Raw genomic sequence first — 21,435 nt, forward strand, 5'->3', positions numbered from 1 at the left:
GGTGTCTTTTAATTCTCAAGTCAAATACCTTCTTCCTCTGTAAGAGGCCTTGGAAATAAACATGTGTCTCAGATTCTGGATTAAGAATCTTGAGAATCTTGCCCTTACACTTGCCCTTACATTCTTGAATGGAAGAATTCCGTCTTCCATTCAAGGAATTGAAAGACGTTTCCTTTCAATTTCCTGCTGCAGTAAATTTGTCTTTGCTGCTTCTGCCAGCTCCTGTGAGCTCTATCCTTGGATCAGTCCTCAGAGTCTGATTGCCCTGCTTCCTCTAGGTGTTGGCTCTGATTCTGACCTTGGCCTCAGCTCAGTTTTAGATGATCCTCCCAAGGATGCAATCTTAGTCAGTACCTGTTTTTAGTACTATTGACATTCCTCTGTCAATCTTATTGCTCAGTGATTTTTGCTTCTCTACATGACTCAAGAAAAGCACCTTACTCTTCCTTTTATCATGGGCATATTTACTTTTTTGTTTTTTGCCAGTTGGGAATATGAAGCTTTGTGTAATTCATTTTTCTCAGATCTTTTCAGTCTGAGAGTCAAAACAGAGTCCCAATTACAGTTGTAACCACCAAAAAGACTGCCTTCCTTGCAAAGACCTGCTCCTATTTGGATGTATTTGTAGGAGGCCTCAGAGGGTGTCTCACTTAAGCTTCCATATGACATCTGTTAATTTTTTCCCTCTCCTTTTCTATACTCTGCCTGCCCCTGTTTTAATATGTCTACAGCTGAGTATATCAAAGATTATATACTTTGTGAGAATGGCCATGTCTGGTCAACATCAAGGGTGCTATTATATATGTCAAAGACACTCTCACCACCACCCCAACTTCTTTCAAAGCTTCTTTTTACCACTTCTGTCTTAGAATGCTCAGCTGCTATTTCAACATGCTTTAGATTGGGTAAGATTGAGTAATGACAAGCAATGAAGTTTGTTTCTCACAGTTCTGGAGGCTAGGAAGTCCAAGATCAAAGTTATAGCAGATTTGGTGTCTAGTGAGGGTTCATTTCCTGATTCATAGATGGTGCTTTCTCTCTGTGTCCTCATGTGGAAGAAGGGGCAAGTAAGCTCTCTCAGGCCTCTTTGATGAGGGCATTCATCCTATTAATGAGCACTCTATCCACATGATTTAAAAGTCCCCATCTCTTAAAACTATTGTATTGGGGATTAGGCTTCAATATATGAACTTGGGGTGACACAAACATTCAGACCATAGCAATTTTAACTACATTTGCTGCGTCTTACTACTACTGAAGCTGTTTTTCCAGATTCCTGTTTGCAGGCTCTGACCTATGACAGTCGTGTGCTGTGGATACGTCCCTGCAGGGATGCTGCTTTCAATGTGCTGAGGCACTCGAGGTGCTAGTGGCCGTATCCTATAAAGGCTCCGTGGGGCCAGCTATTTTCTGGTATAACAGGAAAATCTTCTTCCTCCTTTTTTTTTTTTTTTTTTGAGATGGAGTCTTGCTCTGTTGCCCAGGCTGGAGTGCAGTGGTGCCATCTAGGCTCACTGCAACCTCTGCCTTCCGGGTTCAAGCAATTGTCCTGCCTCAGCCTCCCAGGTAGCTGGGACTACAGGTATGAGTCACCACGTCTGGCTAATTTTTTTGTATTTTTAATGAAGACGGGGTTTCACCATACTGGTCAAGCTGGTGTCCAACTCCTGACCTCAAATGATCCGCCTGCCTCGGCCTCCCAAAGTGCTGGGATTACAGGTGTGAGCCAGTGCACACCTGGCCTTTCCTCCACTTTTATGCTGATCTCTGTTAACTCTCTGGACTTCAGAAACTGGGAAGTTCTTGAATCACGTACAATCAGAAAATCTACACTATGGGTTTAGAATCTTCAGAGACTCAACAATGTTAGACTCACTCTTGCGTTTTCATTTTCTTCTTTCCTCCCTCCCTCCCTCCCTCCTTGGTGTCAATATTTATTTCCACCCATTTCAAAGCCCCACGTCTCTCTCTTTCTATTGCTTTCATTCCCACTTGCTATGAAGGTATTTCCTTCATGGGGAATGTGAGGAGTTTGTTGAGAAATGGCCTGCTATTGACCCAGGCTTACATCATCATCGTAGCCTAGCAACCTCAGAGGAGGGATACTGCTTTTTCTCTTTCAAAGCAATGTGGTTGCCGCCATATTGTGGGTGGGATCCCTGTGCCCCGGGTCCCCTGTGCCTCGAGTCCCGGGGCAGCCGACTGTGCCACCCTCACCTTCACGCAACCAGGCAGGACCACTTCCAGGTCCGGAGCCTCCACCTCTCCAGGCTCTGGCCCCTCGTCACTGCTGTCATCCGCTGCCGCTGCAGGGAGAGCATGGGGAGGAGGCGGACAGTCCCTGGAGCCCCGCGCCCTGTGGGCCACCATGATAGGGCCGGGCTGAGTCTCCTGCTGGTGGGGGAGCAGAGCAGTCGGGTACGGGAGGGGCGGGCAGAGAGGGGCCCTGAGGCAGAGCTGGGCCCGGAGTGGTGCTACCCTTGCACATAGAGCGTGGGGGCTGGCAGGGGGTGGAGCTGGGGCCACGTTTCAGGGGCCAGGGGTTGGAAGTGGGAGGGGCTCCCACTTCGGGAACCAGGGAGCCGCCAGCTACCGCACCCACAAACCGTTCCTGCGCCTTGGGAGAAAGCTCTGGCGGGGCAACCCAGGGCCAGGTCCTCAGGGTCTGCCCCACATCGGGGTGACTACCGAGCCTGAAGCTTCCAAAGGCCGGACTGGTGCCCACAATGGGCTCCCAGAGGCACCCCCCAGGCAGAGTTGCGAGCCAGGTGAGGGGGATCCCCAGGCCTCCTCTAAGCCCAGGACACAGGAAGAACTCACAGTGACATCACCCCTCCCCCAGATACCAACTCAGGCCCAGGGATGACCTCGAGCTCCCACCCCAGGCTGCATAAAGGTGTGGCCAGGTCTGCATGCTCCAGGGAGCTGGCAGAGCGGGGGACAAGTGGGAGCTCTGTCCCTTTCCAGTTGGTGGGGTGGGAATTCCCTGGGTGCTGCTACAGCCACCCTGCCATGGCTCCAGACCCGGGCATCTCTGTGCTCTTGGGGGCTTGGGAAGCCCCCTTGCCTTCAACGGGCTCAAAAGTGGCTGCTCCCACTGCCTGGCCCAGTTCTTGGTGCCTGCGGTGATCTCTGAGCAAAGTTGGGAGCTGAGCCTGTGCACTATTGCAGCCCAGCTGGGTTCACACACTCGGGGCAGTGCTGCCATGCCAGTCCCCTGCCACCTCAGCCCCTATGGACTTCAGGCACTGACAAGCATGGGAGGGAGGCCAAGGGAGCCCTGGGGACAGCCCCACACTGGCCTTCAGGCACCCCTTGGCATCAACAGCCTGGGTGCCATGAACCGCAGCAGGAGGCAGACAGGCTCCTGGGCAGAATGGGCTGGTCTCCAGAGAGGCCCCACCTTCAAGCAAGGAGGACCTGAAGCCTGGGAGCCAAGCCACCAGTCTGGTGGACCAGAGGGGGATCTTATGGTGCTTTTCCCTGTGCCCACCTATGGCTGCCCATGGACAAATCAGCATGCACTTCCTCCCCTCTGAGGCCCATAAAATCCCCTAGACTCAGCCAGACTCAAGCAGAGGATGGAGAGACAACAGGGAGATGACTGGCGGACCAGCTGCAGAGAGGAGCTCCCCTTTCTCCTGAGAGTTGAACACTTGTTGGGACACCCTGGCTAGGGGGAGAAGCTGCCCACTGCCAGTCTCCTCTGAGCTGTTCTATTGCTCAGTATAGCTCCTCTTCATTTTGCCCACTCTCCACTTGCTTGCATACCTTATTCTTTCTGGTCAAGGGACAAGAACTTGGGACTTGCCAAATGGTGAGGCTAAAAGAGCTGTAACACAAACAGGGCTGAAACATGCCCCTTGCTTGCTATGTTGCAGGTGAAGAGAAGGAGAGAAATGATGCAGCCCTTCAGGGATCCCAGCCCTGGGAGCTCCCAAAGCCAGGTCTGTAACTCCCTCTTTGGGGCCCTGTGGTTCCTCTTGTCTCCAAGTTTCCGGGCACCGCTGCATTCCCTGGTGCTAGCCAGGGAAGCTGCTTGTGGTGCGCCTGGTCCAGCTGCAGTCTCACAGAGGGTGGGCACCCATCCCAGCACCTGGAGCTGCCTGCCCCGTGACAGCAGCTGGCATGTCTGACTGTGTGCAGTGGCTGGATCCCACACTCGCTCACACACCCCTCGCTGTTCCATGCCTGACTCCTGCTTGGAGTCGTGGGGTCCAGGCTGGTGGCCTGAGCTGAGTGTGGCCTGCCAGGCCAAGTGGGTCGAATGAGCTCAGCGGGCCCGAGCAAAACTCAGGCAAAGGTGCCACCAGCCACAGAGGTTTGCGGCCAGAAAAGCCACACCCCAAAGAACCTGTAACAATATGTAAAATCTCATCAAAGATACTGTTTGATACAGTTTGGGTCAGGTGCTTTTGCTTGCATCAATCATAGTGGCCCAAGGATAAGATATTGAAATGGAAAGCACCATTAAACCCTCACAAAAGAAAGGGTAAGAAAAATTCCACAAAGAAGGACAGGTACTGCTATCAGAAGATTAAAGTAAGGGATGCCAGGCAGAAAAAAAACAATAAATGCTCAGTTAAAAAAAATAAATGTCTTACAGAGCTTTTGGTGAGAAAAATTGTAAGTTTTTATTTGCTGCTCATCTCTCTCTAAAACTCAAAGATGAATCCATGGAGGTAGGTCAAAAGAACAGTTTGGTGGCTGACTCTACTGTGTCTCCTGTCCTGTACTGTGACCCAGGCTCTAATATTAGACATTGCTGTGTACCAACTCTTTTCCTGGATGTATTCTTTCTCAGGAGATTCTTTCATCTTCCACCCCGTAAACCCATGGTAGCCATCCCAACACCAGCCCTATAAACAAACATGCTCAGTGTGTCTAAATCCTAAAATGAGTACTTCTTAGGACGGTGGAAGATGTGTAATGTCTTGCTTTTTCCATAATTATAATGGGAAGAATTATAATATCTATTGATGTCTAGGGTTCTTGTTACTATTAATTACTCAGAGCTTTTGTAAAGTGTTTCAAGGTTATTTCAAATGAGGATGATGTAAGTAGGAAATATCTAATTACTATGTATCATATTATTTTTGTCCTGTTAAAGAAATTTGTGAATGTCTCAATATTTTGTATAATGTCACATTTTATTAAAATGCCATGAAAACAAACATTCTCTTTTTAAATCAAGAGGAATAAAGAGAACTATTATATTTCCGGGATTATTTCTATATAGTGCTTACTGAAAGAAAACACATGGAACAGAGGACATTTAGAGATTCTTCCCCTCATTATACCAAACCCTAAATTTATCTTGCCACATTGAAACATTTTATCTGGATCATCCCATTTCTTTCTAAATCTTTCATTATCAAAATTTTGAGCAAAAAGAAAAATTATCTGTACGTAGCCTATGTAAAAACACAATCATAGCATGCTTTTACACAGCTCAGTAAGGAAAGTACTCAGTGTTGATAATTTAGTTTTTAATTCTTATTTTGGTTTCCTTTGTTTATGGAAACAAATCAAGCATGGCAATTATTGAATCTCAAATTTCTACCCCACTTTCAACCTCTCCTTCATCTCTTGGTTGTATAACCTGTTCTCTCCCCAACATCTCCATTCGGCATCACAATAGATCCCACAAATAGAAGTCTTGATTCTTCCTACCAAAACATGCCCAAGAATCCAAATTCTATCACCTGTTAAGCTATCTCTCAGTTTGAACTCTATCTCCTCACATTTGTTTAGCCAGCGGGTCCCTGTTAGGCTTTGCCAGGAGGGGGCGCTAGAGAAAAAACTTTAACTCTGGAGAAGCCAGAAGGAACTTGCTCCTCCTTCCTTTTGGGTTTCTTCCTGGTTTACTTTCTCTTCTTGTTTTAACTTCCTGTTCCTGTCAATCTGACCCTGGCAATGCTTTTCTACCTGGCAGCAGTGGTTCATCCTGATACCAGGAGTGATCACAGCTTTTCCCAGCTTTTATTTTGCCTTCTTGGAGAAACCAACATCACCAGTCACCTGGCACCCCCTTCTCAGAGGTCTTGGTCCCAGCTCTGCAAGGCTTTTCTTCTAAGCTGAGAGACAATAGCACCAGCTGAGCAGTGCCCCCTTCTCATCTTACTTTCAGCTACATTGGACCCACTTCCACACTTCTGAGTATTCATAATTCCAACCCCTTCTGTTTGTTTTCCCATCCCTGGGAGTGGTGGTTGCTTCCTGCAGTTGCTACCTCAGTGATACCATGGTGTTCACTTTGCCTAAGTTATTTTTTAATACTAAATTTTATATTAAATAATCTCTGTTAAAGTAACAGGTATGGTTTCTTCCTCCTAACTGAATCCTAACTGATACAGTCCCCATCTTGGTGAAACAAACCATCATCCACCCATTTGCTCATGACAAATATTTAGAAATCATCTTTGATTTCTCTTTCTCTTATACCACACTGTCAATCCATTAGCAAATCCTTAAAGATCTACCTCCAGAGTACATCTTGCACTTGAGCGCTTCTTGTCACCTCCTTTTCTACCACCTTCATCTAAGATGCCATTATTCCTTACCTGGATTATTGTTGTAGCCCCTACCTGATTTTCTGAATCTGCCCTTACTCCTGATTGTGCATGTGTCAGAAGGAGTGATCTGTTGAATACTTAAATCTGATGATGTTACTCTTCTAAATTCAGCTCTCAATGACTTACCATTACACTTAAAAAAAAATCCAAACTCTCTGCCCAGGCCTGCAAGGTCTTAAGTGATCTGGCCCTGACACTCTCTCTGACCTCATCTTCTGGACATCACATAATGGCTTTATAGCAGAGTCATTATGCTGCCTCCTAGGTAAGGCTGAGAAAGTTGACTTCCAAAGCCCCCCTCCCTTGATTGCCCCCTCAGTGTGCTGGCCTCTATGCTTCTTGTGCCGCATTTTTCCTGCCCTTCAGGGGCAAAACTTTCCTGTCTTAGAACACTCGCCCTGATAAATGAGTTTGAGTTGTATCACGTATACATTAGTGGGTTCTGCTTGCAACATTATTATTAATATTAATTCTTTAAAAAAGACATTTTAGAGATAACACTTTTAATCCCCAAAGTTATTCTAATGGTGGAAATAAAAGACTTCCAGCAGTACCATGGTGATGAATGTCAATGGTTGTGACCATTTGAACACTCTCAAATTCATATCATTGAGGGCTATTCCTCATTAGTTCTGGGCTCTAAATAATCAAAGTGTGGCTCATTTGATTACAAGTAACAGAAGCTGACTACTAGTAGTCTAAGGGACAAAATGTATACATATATTCTTTGACAGAATAGTGGCATATTCACTGAATTCAGGAAAGGAGTGAGCAACTCAACCCTGCTGGGAAGGGTAAAAGCAGGTTCTTCCCAGGAAGTCAACCAGTTTGTGGACTTTTCCTCTGTAGCATTGCTATTTGCATGATTCAACCCCAGAGACCCCAATCTTTATGTGCTTTTTCATGAATTTCCAATTTTCTAGGAGAAAGAATCTGATAGAACCTGTTTCACTAGGACCAGAGATCCAAAGTGACATAGGAAGCTGTGACAGTTAATATTAAGTGTCAACTTGACTGGATTGAGGGATGCCTGGATGGCTGGTGAAGCATTGTTTCTGGATGTGTCTGTGAGGGTGTTTCCAGAGGAGACTGGCATGCAAGTCAGTGGAAAGGGAGAAGATGACCTGCCCACGTTATTCAATTGAATGGGAGCTTGGTTAAAAAAAAGCAAGCAGAAGGAGGACAAGCAGTTTGCTTAGCTTCCTCTCTCTCTCTCTCTCTCCCTTCTGGAGCAAGACACCTTTTCTCCTCCTGCCCTTGGACATCAGACTCTCCATTCTTCAGCCTTTGGACCTGAGACTTGCATTAACAACCTCTGGAAGCCTCCTGGGGACTCAGGCTTTTGGCCTCAGACTAGGGTCTGCACTGCTGGCTTCCCTGGTTTTGAGGCTTTCAAACTGGGGCTGAACTACCTACTGCCTTACCTAGGAGCGAAACTACCAACTTCTCTCATTCTCCAGCTTGCAGGTGGCCTATCATGGGACTTTGCCCTTGTAATCGTGTGAGCCAATTCTCCCTAATACACTCCCTTTCATATATATACATATTCTGTCTCTCTGGAGAACTTTGACTGATACAGAAGCCATGGCTCATGGCCACTCATGAATGCCAGGAGAAGTTTCCAATAGGGAGAATTATTTCAAAATGCCTCTCTGAAATCATACCTGTGGGCCACCGACTCCACATAAACCTTTCTTCTCGTATATCCAAAGATGTCTTTGCCTAACATAATCTAGTTATTGCACATAAAATCACAAGTTTTACATCATTTCCTCAACCTGAGACAACTCAAAGTCACAACCAGCTGTTGCCTCCAGGTGCATCAATGTCACTAGACTCCTGTGCTCCTAGGCCAGGATCTCAATTGGATATGAACTCTGCTAGTTCCATTATGATTCTGTTTAAAATCACTATAACTCTGGAATAAAGAGTACATTTAACAGTAAACGAGAGAAAGAGATGAAGATGAAAGAAAAAAATCATGATAATTTCTGCTTAATATAATGGAGGTAGTGGCTGGGCGTGGTGGCTCACGCCTGTAATCCCAGCACTTTGGGAGGTCAAGGCTGATGGATCACTTGAGGTCAGGAGTTTAAGACCAGCCTGACCAACATGGCAAAACCCCATCTCAACTAAAATTACAAAAATTAGCTGGGCATGATGGTGAGCGCCTGTAATCCCAACCTGGGAGGCTGAGGCAAGAGAATTGCTTGACCCTGGGAGGTGGAGGTTGCAGTGAGCAGAGATCATGCCACTGCACTCCAGCCTGGGCAACAGAGGGAGACCCTGTCTCAAAAAATAAATAATTAATTTAAAAAATAAAATACAATGGAGGTAGTAATTGTTCATGCCTCAGAGACTGCATGAGCAAGCAAAGGAATAGTAGGGGAGGCCAGAAAGCAGTCATTTCTTGTTTTTTTTTTTTTTTTTTTTTTTTTTTTGAGATAGAGTCTCGCTCTGTTGCCCAGGTTGGCGTGCTGTGGCACCATCTCCACTCACTGCAAGCTCTGCCTCCCGGGTTCATGCCATTCTCCTGCCTCAGCCTCCCGAGTAGCTGGGACTACAGGTGCCTGCCACCACCCCCGGCGAATTTTTTGTATTTTTAGTAGAGACGGGGTTTCACCGTGTTAGCCAGGATGGTCTTGATCTCCTGACCTTGTGGTCCCCCCACCTCAGCCTCCCAAAGTGCTGGGATTACAGGTGTGAGGCACCGTGCTCGGCCAAGCAGTCATTTCTTGAATGGGCCATGAGGTCATAGCAGGTGTTTGCAATTTCCCTCCTCTACTCTCTGGTCCATGTTGCCAATACCTCTGATCCAGAATCAAGGATTGACAGAACAACAACTTGGACTAGGTTCACATTTACTTTTCCTTTGATTTACTCCTAATGCAATGCAAGAATATGCATGAGATGAGGAATCAAGTGGGAAATCAAGGCTCTCCTTTGCCTCTTTATTACTCTCATGGAGGTCTCACTGAAATTTGGCGGTCTAGATGGTGAATATAGAAGGAAAGTTAGCCATGTTAGATGGTAAGCTCAATGCCTTTATACTCGTGGTCATATATCAGCAACCAAAGTGATTTCTAGTTCAATGTGAAATAAAATATCATATGATGTAAATATATAACACTAGGACATTCTCCCCTTATCTGCTCCAAAGCAGAGGCCTGTGAGTTTTCCACTTATATTCATAAAAGAGCTTCCTATGGGTAGTTCTAACCTTAGTGGGCTTCAACTTAACTCGTATCTAATTAGTCAGCCTTTTCTGCCAATGGAATTAACACAAAACTTTATACCCAAGATATCTGAGCATTTGATGATTCTGCCTGTGTGTGTAGAGTGGTTTTCTACTAACGTGACATGAAATACAAGGATCACTTCAAGTTTCTTTATTTTTTGTTTTTAGGGACAGAATCTCACTCTGTCACCCAGGGTGGAGTGCAGTGGGTTGATCATAGCTCACTGCAGTTATGATCCTTCAACTCCTGGACTCAAGCAATCCTCCCACCTCAGCCTCCCAATTAGTTGAGACCACAAATGTGCACCATCATGGCTGGCTAATTTTTAAATTTTGTAGTGAAAGGGAATTGCCATGTTGCCCAGACTGATCTTGAACTCATGGCTCAAGCAATCCTCCCACCTAGGCAAATCAAAGTGCTGGGATTGTAGGCATGAGCCACTGAGTCCAGCCCACTTCAAGTTTCAACTATACTTCCCAGTGTGGCTTCATCTCCAATGCTGACTTTAATGACTGATAGTCAAAGGCCAACATCCCATCAAACCAGTAACATTTTTTTTTCTGATTCTCTTAGTCATATTAAGATATTAAGAACTTTTATTGAGATGGCATTCACAGCTTCCAGTTCATTGAGACTTTTATATGGAGTGCTTTTTTTCTTCTTCTTCTTTTTTAAATTAAGAGATGGAATCTCACTCTGTTGCCAAGGCTGGAGTACAGTGTCATAGTCATGGCTTACCACAGGCTCAAATTCCTGGGCGTAAGTGATCCTCCCACCTCAGCTACCCACGTAGCTGTGACTACAAGTGTGTACCACTATACTTGACTAAATTCTTCCTTAGTTTTTGTAGAGATAGGCTCTCCCTATGTTGGCCAGGCTGGTCTTTAACTTCTGACCTTAAGTGATCCTCCTTCACTGACCTCCCAAAGTGTTGAGGTTATAGGCATGAGCCACTGCACCCAGCCTGGAGTACTTTTCAATTGTATCCTAGATGTAATGAATGCTGTGTTGTGAAGGCCTGTATTCTGTTACATTCCTTTAAAGAATGTTGTTGTTGTCATTGTTGTTGTTTGAATAGACAACTAACTGTGTTGGACTCAAGTTGCAAATTAGGTAGCAGCTCAACTCTTAGTTCAACTCTTTAGTCCTTAACTAAGGAACTGGAAGCCTCTTGCTGTCATGTGTATTCAGGAGTCAACCAGAGGCTTAGAAAAATTTCATATACTTGGTGTCTCCCTCTCTGCCCTTTGCTCTCCAGAGTTTTCTCCTCACTTTATAGTGGATATGAGTGTCCTAAACTGTGTTCCCTGGTTTCTTAAGCCACAAAGACTGTGGGTTTTTTTCTGGGTGTTAGTTGCCCTGTGCAGCACCAGCTGTAGCCTGACATTAGGCTAAGAGCCATTACAAATTGAGAAACTGACCCCATGCCATTTCCTTCTTTCAACTATTGGCTTCTCTTCAGAAGCTGCCTGATTTTATTTACTCTCCAAAGTACTCAGGTCGTTATTTTATTTTATTGTTTTTTTTTTGAGATGGAGTCTCGCTCTGTCACCCAGGCTGGAGTGCAGTGGTGCAATCTCAGCTCTGCAACCTCCACCTCCCAGGTTCAAGCAATTCTCCTGCCTCAGCCTCCTGAGTAGCTGGAACTACAGGCACCTGCCACCATGCCCAGCTAATTTTTGTATTTTTATTAGAGATGGGGTTTCACCATATTGACCAGGCTGGTCTCGAACACCTGACCTCGTGATCCACCCGCCTTGGCTTCCCAAAGTGCTGGGATTACAGACCTGAGTCACTGCGCCTGGCCGGTTGTTATATTTATGTTGCATCTGGGGTTGATAATTGCCATCTTTAAGCATAGGAAGTAACTTCCAGACCATCAGTGGAGCTGACTGCTTTGGTTTTAATTATGCTGTATCACTTATTACTTGTGTGAACTTAGCCAATTTACTTAATTTGCCCATGTCTTAGTTTCCTTATTTATAAAATGGAAAAAAATATTATCCATATTTAGGGTTATGGGAAGAATTATATGCATAATTCATATAAAACACTTGGGAAAATTATTATTGAATATCTGAGAATGTTATTTTTATGCCATTTTTGAGATTTCTCCTAATACATTTAGCTATTTCCTCAATGAATAATAATTGTGATTCATTTCAAATTTTTAGGCAATCTAACATCTTGGATAGCAGTAGATGAAATTCACTAATAAATTTTCACAAATGTATTACGCTGCAACTTTTAAATCATCATTCTCATTTCAGGTGATGTTTTCCTCATTACTCAAGTATTAAATTATATTGTATCTTATTTCCAGTCCCCCAGATATTGTGATTTATAACTACTGTATGAACAGTAGAATTGAATTTATAGTTTTTTTCCCAAGTTACTCTCAAACATTAATTATAGTGCTTATTATTAAGTAAACAAATAATGTTCAAATTGGCCTTTTTACTCCTTAGTGTCAGTTGCTGGGAAAATATTTACTGACTGCTTACTATTTCCAAGAACAAAAATGATAAGAATGTGATGCCTACAAAAACCTTGTAATATTTCAGTTGATGTTCAGAACATTTATTTTATAAATTTGTCTTATTTATATTAGAGAAACTATCATCTAGAATAATATGTAAATATAATTGTATAGCAGTTCATTAGCATTCCCTATAGCATTTAGCAAAATCTTTCAGGCCAGAAATATAAATCATGTATTCCTCAAGGCATGGATAAGAAAAGCATCCTTTGTTTCAGTTAGGATTTGGAGCCAATAAATAAAAACTCTGACAACAAAGGCTTAAACAATGGGGCTTATTTTTCTCATGCATTAAAAATCTGGATGTACCAGCTTGAGGCTAGTGCAGGCTCCTAAGGTGATCAACAAAGACCCAGTCTCCTTGGATTTATCTATTCTTCCATTATGAACATGTGGTTTTTGTTTTGCTGGTAGTAAGATGACTGTTACACCTCCGGAGATTGTTTGCATTCCAGGGAGACAAAGGAGGGAAAGTGAAAGACCGGGGATGTGCCAGCTGAATTGGTTCCATTTTATCAGAAAAACAATTGCTTCAAAAGACAGGCCCTCCACACCCTCCCCAGCAACTCAGTTTAGATTTCATCAGCAATAAAGGTCATAATACAAGTTAGTCTTGCAAGGTGAATATTTTAGCTATGTACAATGCCCCAAAGAAAACTGGTATTCTATTAATAACAATGAAAAGAAAAGATATTGGGAGGGCCAAAAGGTTTCACCCACTTGTAAGCATAGCTGTGGGGCACATGAAGATTTTCCAAGGAAATCTTGGAAATCATTTTCCAGTTTTTCAACTTCCATGGATATGGTGTGTTCTAAAAGTGATCTATCTACCAAAGCATCTGAGGTGAAGGCATAATACCAATCCTATTTTACCGTCCCCACTTTTTAAGCAGCCCTCTTCCCACCTTGCAAAGGAACTGCATGCCTATCATCACCCTAAATTTTACTGGGGTGTATTTCCCAGGGAATATAAAAACCTCCAGGATAAAGTCCAAGAGATAGGACAAAATAATGATATTAATAGCCTCAGTAGCCTTCTTTATTTGAAGTTGAATCATCCTGTTTGGACTTCTAGACTTTCCACATATTATGCATATTTCTGTTAAGAGCAAATCGTGGTATTAGAAATGAGGGGTTTAGGCTTAAAATATTGTCAATGCTTGGAGTACAGCTATATTGTTGAATGGAATAGCAGAATTTTAACAACTTTTATTTGCATGTGTCCTTACGTCTTCCCTCTTTTGGTCTTTGTCAATGTACTGCTATTGAGGATGAGTCTTTGAGGGTAAAGGAAAGAGAATATAAGGAATATTGAAGGCAAGAGTATGTGACTTTTATAGCAACAAAGGTGTGTGTCTTCATCTAAATCTATTTACCTATCTATCTTAGAATTATAATTTAGAAGTAAGATGGTTATCAAAGGAGTGCATATTAATAATGTTTATTTGAATTGAAAATAAAGGAATATTTTTCTGACAAAAGTTGTTCTGCCTTTTGCTCATTCATTTGACAATGGGGATTGGATTTGGCAATTAGATTATATAGTGAACATTTTCCACGTTTCCAGTTAGGTCAGTCTGAAGCTCCAGGGTTTTAAAGACAATATTTTAAAAATACATTGTAAATATTTTATTTGAAAATATTTACAGTGATGTTTTGAGATGAACAAAATTTCAACTTTCCCAAACTTTCTGTATGTAGTAAGTTCAGTAAGTGTCTCTAAGTAAAAGAATAACATTTCTAATCAATTAGTAATCAATTGATAAGGCAAGGTAAGTCCTATTTGGTGTAGTACCAAAGAGTAAGAAAGTGAATGACTCCAAAGACTACAGTTAAATGCTTTGATGAGTCTGGTGATTTCTAGTACTTGGTTTATAAGAAAATTATAGGTGCAATGAATTAACATGACAGCTAATCATTAAAAGAATAAATAAAAAGGTCGATCACTTTGTTACTTCTGGTATTCAAATCAGAAGGATGTATTTTTTAAAAAGACTGATATTGTTGTATTTTAGAAAGCTCCTTCTATTCCCATCTACTTATATCTGTGTTTCTTAGTATTTGCATAAGAAGCATTAAAAATTGGAATCGAACTGATGGTGAATGCTGTTCCACACTAACAATAGATAATATTCTCCCCCGGAAATATAAACTACTCTTTAAAAAGCCCCACTCATCTCATTTATTTATTTTTATTTCAATAGCTTTTGAGGTACAAGTGGTTTTTTTTGTTACATGGATTAATTATATAGTGGAGAATTCTGAGATTTTAGTTCACCTATCACCTTAGTAGTGTACATCGTACCTAATGTGTAGTATTCTATACCAAGCTCCCCTCCCATTCCCCCCTTTTGGAGTCTCTAAAGTCCATTATATTCTTCCGTATGCCTTTGCGTACTCACAGCTTAGCTCCCACTTACAAGTGAGAACGTATGGCTTCTGGTTTTCTACTCCTGTGTTACTTCACTTAGAATAATGGCCTCCATCTCCATCCCAGTTGCACCACTCATTTCATTTAAAAAGGGATTTCTAATGTTAAACCAAAATTATGGAAGACCATTGTTTTATACTGAGCTCTCGCCAGACCAGACCAAACCAAAATGGAGTCACTCATGCTAAATGCCACATAATCAAACTGAAATTTTAAGGAAATAGGCAGACCTCCAAACAGACTGTTTTTTTCCTGAAAACAGGAGACTGAAGTCTACTTGAGTCACCATAATAAGGAAGTCTTCTCTGGACTAATCTGTACGAAAAAAGTGTCCTAATGTTAACCAATCAGCTATTTTTTTTTTTTTTTTTTTTTTTTTTTTTTTTGAGGCAGGGTCTGGCTCTGTTGCTCAGGTTGGAGTACAGTGGTATGATCTCGGCTCACTGTAACCTGTGCCTCCCAGGTTCAAGCGATCTTCCCACCTCAGCCTCCAGAGTCACCACCGCCACACCCAGCTAATTTTTGTATTTTTAGTAGATACGGGGTTTCACCATGTTGACCAGGCTGGTCTCGAACTCCTGAGCTCAAGCGATCTGTGTGCAAGAGCTGGGATTATAGGCGTAAGCCACCGTACCCAGCCCCCATCAGCTTTTTCCCCCTATTGTCCTGTTTCCTTGTTCTAACCCTACAAGATCCAGTGTTCTGGAATCCCACCTTACGAAACCCCATGTTTGCCCAGTGGGAGCTCTCATTCCTTTTTATAGACTGGACGCTGCCCCGTTTGTGAATCATGAATAAACAGCAATTCAATATATAACTAAATTTGTTATAATTTTGTCTTTTGACACGAATATTTATATTTTCTATTTAGTAATTATCAACATGTACATTATATTATTCTGACTGATATTGTACTATTAATACAAATGAATCCAGAAGAAATTTTTTTTTTAAGTTAGAGCCTATGGTCACCAGTGTTTTAAAAAATACACACACATATGTATATTTTTTGTATGTTGAAGGATATCAAATTGCCCCGATATTTAGAATTCATTGGATATATGGTATCCATATTCTATTGGATATAATTAAAATTATAATTTTATCTTATTTTTATTTAGTATTTTTATTGGGCTTGTATAAATTATGTATCAGATACTGTGTAAATAGTGTAGGAAATACAGAGAAAGGTAAAATTGTATCACAGTAGATTATATCTGACTCATTTTTGCCATGATGTGCAAAGATGAGGTATGTCTAATAATATTTAGTCAATGCCTACCTTAATACTCTGTAATTTGATATTTAATAAAGGACCTGTCATAGAAATGATAATGAAGAAGGTAGTGGCTTGAGGATAGATAGCTAAGATGTAGGATAAATCATGCTATCTCCTCTGGAAAGAAAGATTGCTTCTACCATGAGCTGCATGTAAGACCAAATGTAATGGTGGACATGGATGCTTCTCTGTCTACCAGGCACCTATAATGCGTCTGGGAAGATAAAGCATATACATGCCAAACTATGTGGAGAGCTAGAGCATTAGCCATAGCAAGCCAAATCCTATGCTAAAAACTTACATTTTAAGAAATAAAAAGAAAGCAGTTCTGATAGCTGGTAGCTGGCCTGGTAATCACAGCTAGACCCTGGTGTTCTCCTGTTAATAATATAAACAATTTCACAGAGCACTAACATCAAAGTCACTCCATGGCCATGATGCTGTGAGACAAGAGTCCTGCATAATTATGCCCCCGCAAAGACAGAAACAAGAACACAATGCAAACGGTGAAAATGACCGAACAGTCTTTCCTCCCAACTGAGAGGAGTGACTCCTGCTTTTTAACCTCTTTCGTCTCCAGTTGAGTCTTGTTCAACCTACCTTCTAGATAAAACATGCAAGCTACCCACTCAAAATTGTTTCTGCTTTCTGACAGCATCCAGTCCTGGGCAATCACCCACTCCCTTAAGCCCTCCCCAAATCACCCAACACAACTAAACTGAATCCCTTACTGTTATAGGAGTTATTAAGAAATTATTTTAGGCAGACAGACAGGAAAAGGAGTCCTTGGGAAGTCTTTATTTCTTTTAAAGCAGCTGCAGAAACTTCTTGTCTAGCAGGAAAGACCTAGCTCTTAGAGCCGGGCGCACAAGCATTGATAGGCAAATGCCAGCCATTAGAAACTAGGTCCACCCAAACATGGCGATTCCTACCCTCTTCTTCCTTCCCGGGACATGTGCGTGGCAGCATGGCGGTCCCCACATATCCCCATGGTGGGTAGAACATCATGGCGCCCTGCATTTGCATATTAAAAGACTAGGTTGGGAGGGCCAGTTTTTTCACAGCTGCGTGAGTGACATGCCTGGTCAAACCAATCCCCTAAGTCCTGCGCAAATCAGACATCACCTCCTCCAGCCTCCTCACCTAAGAGCCACTTTTTTGCCCCACGAGGGGTTTCCTCTCTCGGCTTTGGAGCCCCCCTCCTTCTGCCTCTGTACTGGGGGAGCTTCTTTCTTCTTTTTTGCCTATTAAACTCTCCGCTCCTTAAAACCACTCCATGTGTGTCCATGTCGTTTTAGGCAATTCAGCGTGAGATGAAGAACTCTGGTGTTCCTCCACTCATGGTAGCTTTACCGTTACCAAACCTCTTGTCACATACTCCTGAGATGCCTCCCTGTGTCCCCATGCTCTCTAAGGTTGTGTCTCCTCTTCTGCAGCAAGTCATAAACCCACTCTGATGTGATCCTCATGGTCTTTGTCTGGTGGGCATGAACAGTACATGAATTCATTCAATCATCACAATGACCTTTTGAAGAAGTACTATTATTAGCTTCATTTTCACAGATGATAAAACTGAGGCACATAGGGGTTGAATAAATGGGCCACAGTCACACAGCCAGAAAGTGGCCCAGCTGGAAGTGTAACCCTGGCAGTCCACACTCTTTGTTGTTGCTATGCCGCCATTTAGGGAGAAGGAAAAGGGGGGATGTGACAGCAGTTAACAGTGCAGGATGGACAATACATTGCAAAAGGAATTCGAGAAGAAAAAGTCAGGATGGGTTTTCACAGAAAAAGCCAATAAAAGTTTTTGAAATAGCCAATCTTCAAGTAGGCACTGAGGGTTGGGATGGAGCTGGTCCCTTCAGGATAGGTACAGGAGAGGAGACAGGAAGGTGATGATTTCAGCGAGAGATTCCCAGATCCCTAGAGTGATGTGCCTAATACAAAGATGGAGAAAATGTAAGAACGCCTTGCATCAGTGTAATCTACCCCACAAGGGACACACCTGAGGCAAGCAGGACTTTGGAGGAGAGCTTCAACACGGCTGACTGCGACCCTGGCTGCCCGGCAGAGGCCTCCTTTCCCAGAACTATTGCAGTATCACACGGCATGTCAGCATGAATCCACTGCAGAGAGGAAGTGATTTATTTTCTTTTCCTTTCTCCTTCAAAATTGAAATCGATTTTAAGAGCTCTAGAGATTCTAATGCAAATTTATGACCCTGCCCCTGACCAATTCCTACCCTGCTCCACCAGGTGAAGTAAAAGCAGACTGGGGTTACATTAACACTTCTTAGATGGGTTGAGCATTTCAGCATGACAGTGTATCAATAAATTTTAAAGAGGGCATCATTGTGGTAATGTACTGGAAAGAGAAAAACAATTTATAAAAATTGGCTTCTGCTCCTAAGAAGGTGGAATAGATATACTTTTCCATATTTATTCCAATAATTACTATTTTAAAACTTGGTTATTATAGATAAATAAACAGAAGTAGACTCTGAAAGGTGGAGAGGAGGCAGACTGTCTAGAGACTTTGGGGCATGAAGAACAAGCTGATGATGATGTGTTTTCTGGGTTTTGCCTCACATATCTCAGAGCGGTGAAGCCAGCAACACAGAAACACCAACAGGTACACATTTTTTTCAAAGCCCCCCCAAATGACTGATACCTGTAACTAAAGGGCAAGGAAAGAAGCAGCCTTGGAGGAGAAAAACCTTTTAGAAATAGCCACACTCCTTTAACAATCTCCCCTCCCCCAATAACACACACACAAATCTGTGGCCCCATCCCCACACATGCCGGCAAAAGTCGAGTAGGGTACATAGACTTCCACCCATTGCCAGGCTGTAACAAGTCACTGCAAAGCCATGCTGAACTGGTGTCATGGAAGGCCAAGTAGGGAGCTGGAACTTTCATCCCGTCTGGGTGGTAAGGAAGCGCCCCTCCCCCGCAGCATTGATAGAGACCACCTGGGGAGCCTGGGAGTCTGGTCTTTCACCCCTGCCCAACAGTATCAAGGAGTCCTCCCCTACCAAGAGCCAATGGAATGAAAGAGTGGGAACCTGGACTTCTACCCAATCTCACAGTAATGAGCAGCACCCTACCCTCTTTTCTTACCAGAGCAGTGATTGGGGAAGCCAGCTAAAACAGAAGGTATACATAAAATCCAGTCTTAGAATGCCCAAAATGTCACATTTTCAATTGAAAATCATTTGTCATACCAAGAACCAGAAAGATCTCAAATTGATTGAAAAAGACAATCAATATAGGCTGTACCAACACCAAGATGACAAGAGTTGTTACAATTACCTGACAAAGATTTTAATGAATCCATCATAAAAAGAATTCAATAAGCAATTACAGGTCGAGAGCAGTGGCTCACATCTGTAATCCCAGCACTTTGGGAGGCCAAGGCGGGTGGATTGCTTGAGGCCAGGAGTTCGAGACCAGACTGGCCAACCTGGCAAAACCCCATCTCTGCTAAAAATACAAAATTTAACTGGGTGTGGTGGTGCATGCCTGTAGTCCCAGCTACTCATGAGGCTGAGGCATGAGAATTGCTTCAACCCAGGAGGCGGAGATCGCAGTAAGCCAAGATTGTGCCACTGCACTCCACCCTGGGTGACGGAGCGAAGACTCTGTCTCAATTCTTTTTCAAATTAAAAAGAAGCAATTTACAAACATGCTTAAAAACAAACAAACAAAAGTCTTTGCAAAGAAACAGAAAATATGAAGAACCGCATAAATATTTTAGAACTGAAAAAATGCAATAATTAAAATTAAAACCCAGTGGATGAACGCAACTCAAAAGAAATTCGTTGGAGGAAAGTTTGCCTTTGCAACAAATGATGGTGGAGTAATTGGACATTCATGAGAAACGAACCAACAAAGCTTGACTTGAGTCTCACAACTTTTGCAAAAGCCAACTCGAAATGAATACTCAATTTATATGTAAAATAAAAAAAGTCTAAAACTTTTACTTAAAAAAACCCAGAAGAATATTTTGAAGATCTAGAGCTAGACAAAGAGTTCTAAGACTTGACACAAAAAACGTGATCCATGAAAGGAAAATCTGATAAATTTGACTTCACCAAAACTAATAGCTTTTACTCTGAAAACGACCCTTACACAATGATGAAATAATGTGCTGTGGACATGGAGAAAATGTTTGCAAGCCACAGGACTAGTATCTAGAATGTATGAACATCTCTTAAAAACCAATAGTTAAAAAAAAAAAGAAAGAAAATGGAGAAAAGACATGAACAAATATTTCACTGAAGATAATTTACAGATGGCAAATAAACTAATAAAAAGATGTTCAATATCATTAGCCAGTAGGAAAATGCAAATTCAACCCAAAATGGGATAGCACTATACACCTGTCAGAATGACTAAAATAAAAAAAATAGGGACAACACTAAATGCTGGTGAGAATGCGGAGAAACAGATCACTTACATCTTTCCAGTGTATGGCCAATCTGGAAAATAGTTGTGCAGTTTCTAAATTGCAAACAGGAAACCACTGTACTGTTGGGTCTCAGAACACGATACCTCAAAGTATGGTCCTTTGGTGAACTGAGTGCCTTGAACTGAAAGGGATTGGAAGGCCTCAGAAACAAGTCTCTCTGACCTTCTTTTGCCTTCCTCTCTCCTTCCCTTGTTTCTCCCCCAAAGGAAGTCACAGAAACCAGAATTCCTCTTCCCCAAGGCAAGTCATTGAAATTAGGACTCAGCCAGGCATGGTGGCTCATGCCTGTAATCCCAGCACTTTAGGAGGCCGAGGCGGGCAGACCACCTGAGGTCAGGAGTTCAAGACCAGCCTGGCTAACACGGTGAAACCCTGTCTCTACAAAAATACAAAAATTAGTCTGGTGTGGTGGCAGGTGCCTGTAATCCCAGGTACTTGGGAGGCTGAGGCAGGCGAATCACTTGAACCTAGGAGGTGGAGGTTGCAGCAAGCCGAGATTGCACCACTGCACTCTAGACTGGGTGACAGAGTAAGACTCTATCTCAAAACAAAACAAAGACAACCCCCCCAAAAAAGAAAGAAAGAAAGAAAGAAAGAAAGAAAGAAAGAAAGAAAGAAAGAAAGAAAGAAAGAAAGAAAGAAAGAAAGAAAGAAAGAAAAAGAAATTAGGACTCCTGTGCCCCAAAGCAAATTACAAAACTTAGAAAGTTCACTCTGTCTCTTCCACTTCTACCTGGAAGATCCTCACTTCAGAGGAGTCCTGTCCTGGAAGGAATGCTACACCGAGAGGCAAAGAAGAATGTGAACAGACAGACCCTGCAGGGTCCCTGCCACACCACTCTCAACCCCACATTACCATTAGATCCTATTCCTTTTGTCCAATCACATTTCTACACAGCTGT

Source organism: Theropithecus gelada, chromosome 1, assembly GCF_003255815.1.
Source record: "Theropithecus gelada isolate Dixy chromosome 1, Tgel_1.0, whole genome shotgun sequence".
NCBI lineage: Eukaryota > Metazoa > Chordata > Mammalia > Primates > Cercopithecidae > Theropithecus > Theropithecus gelada.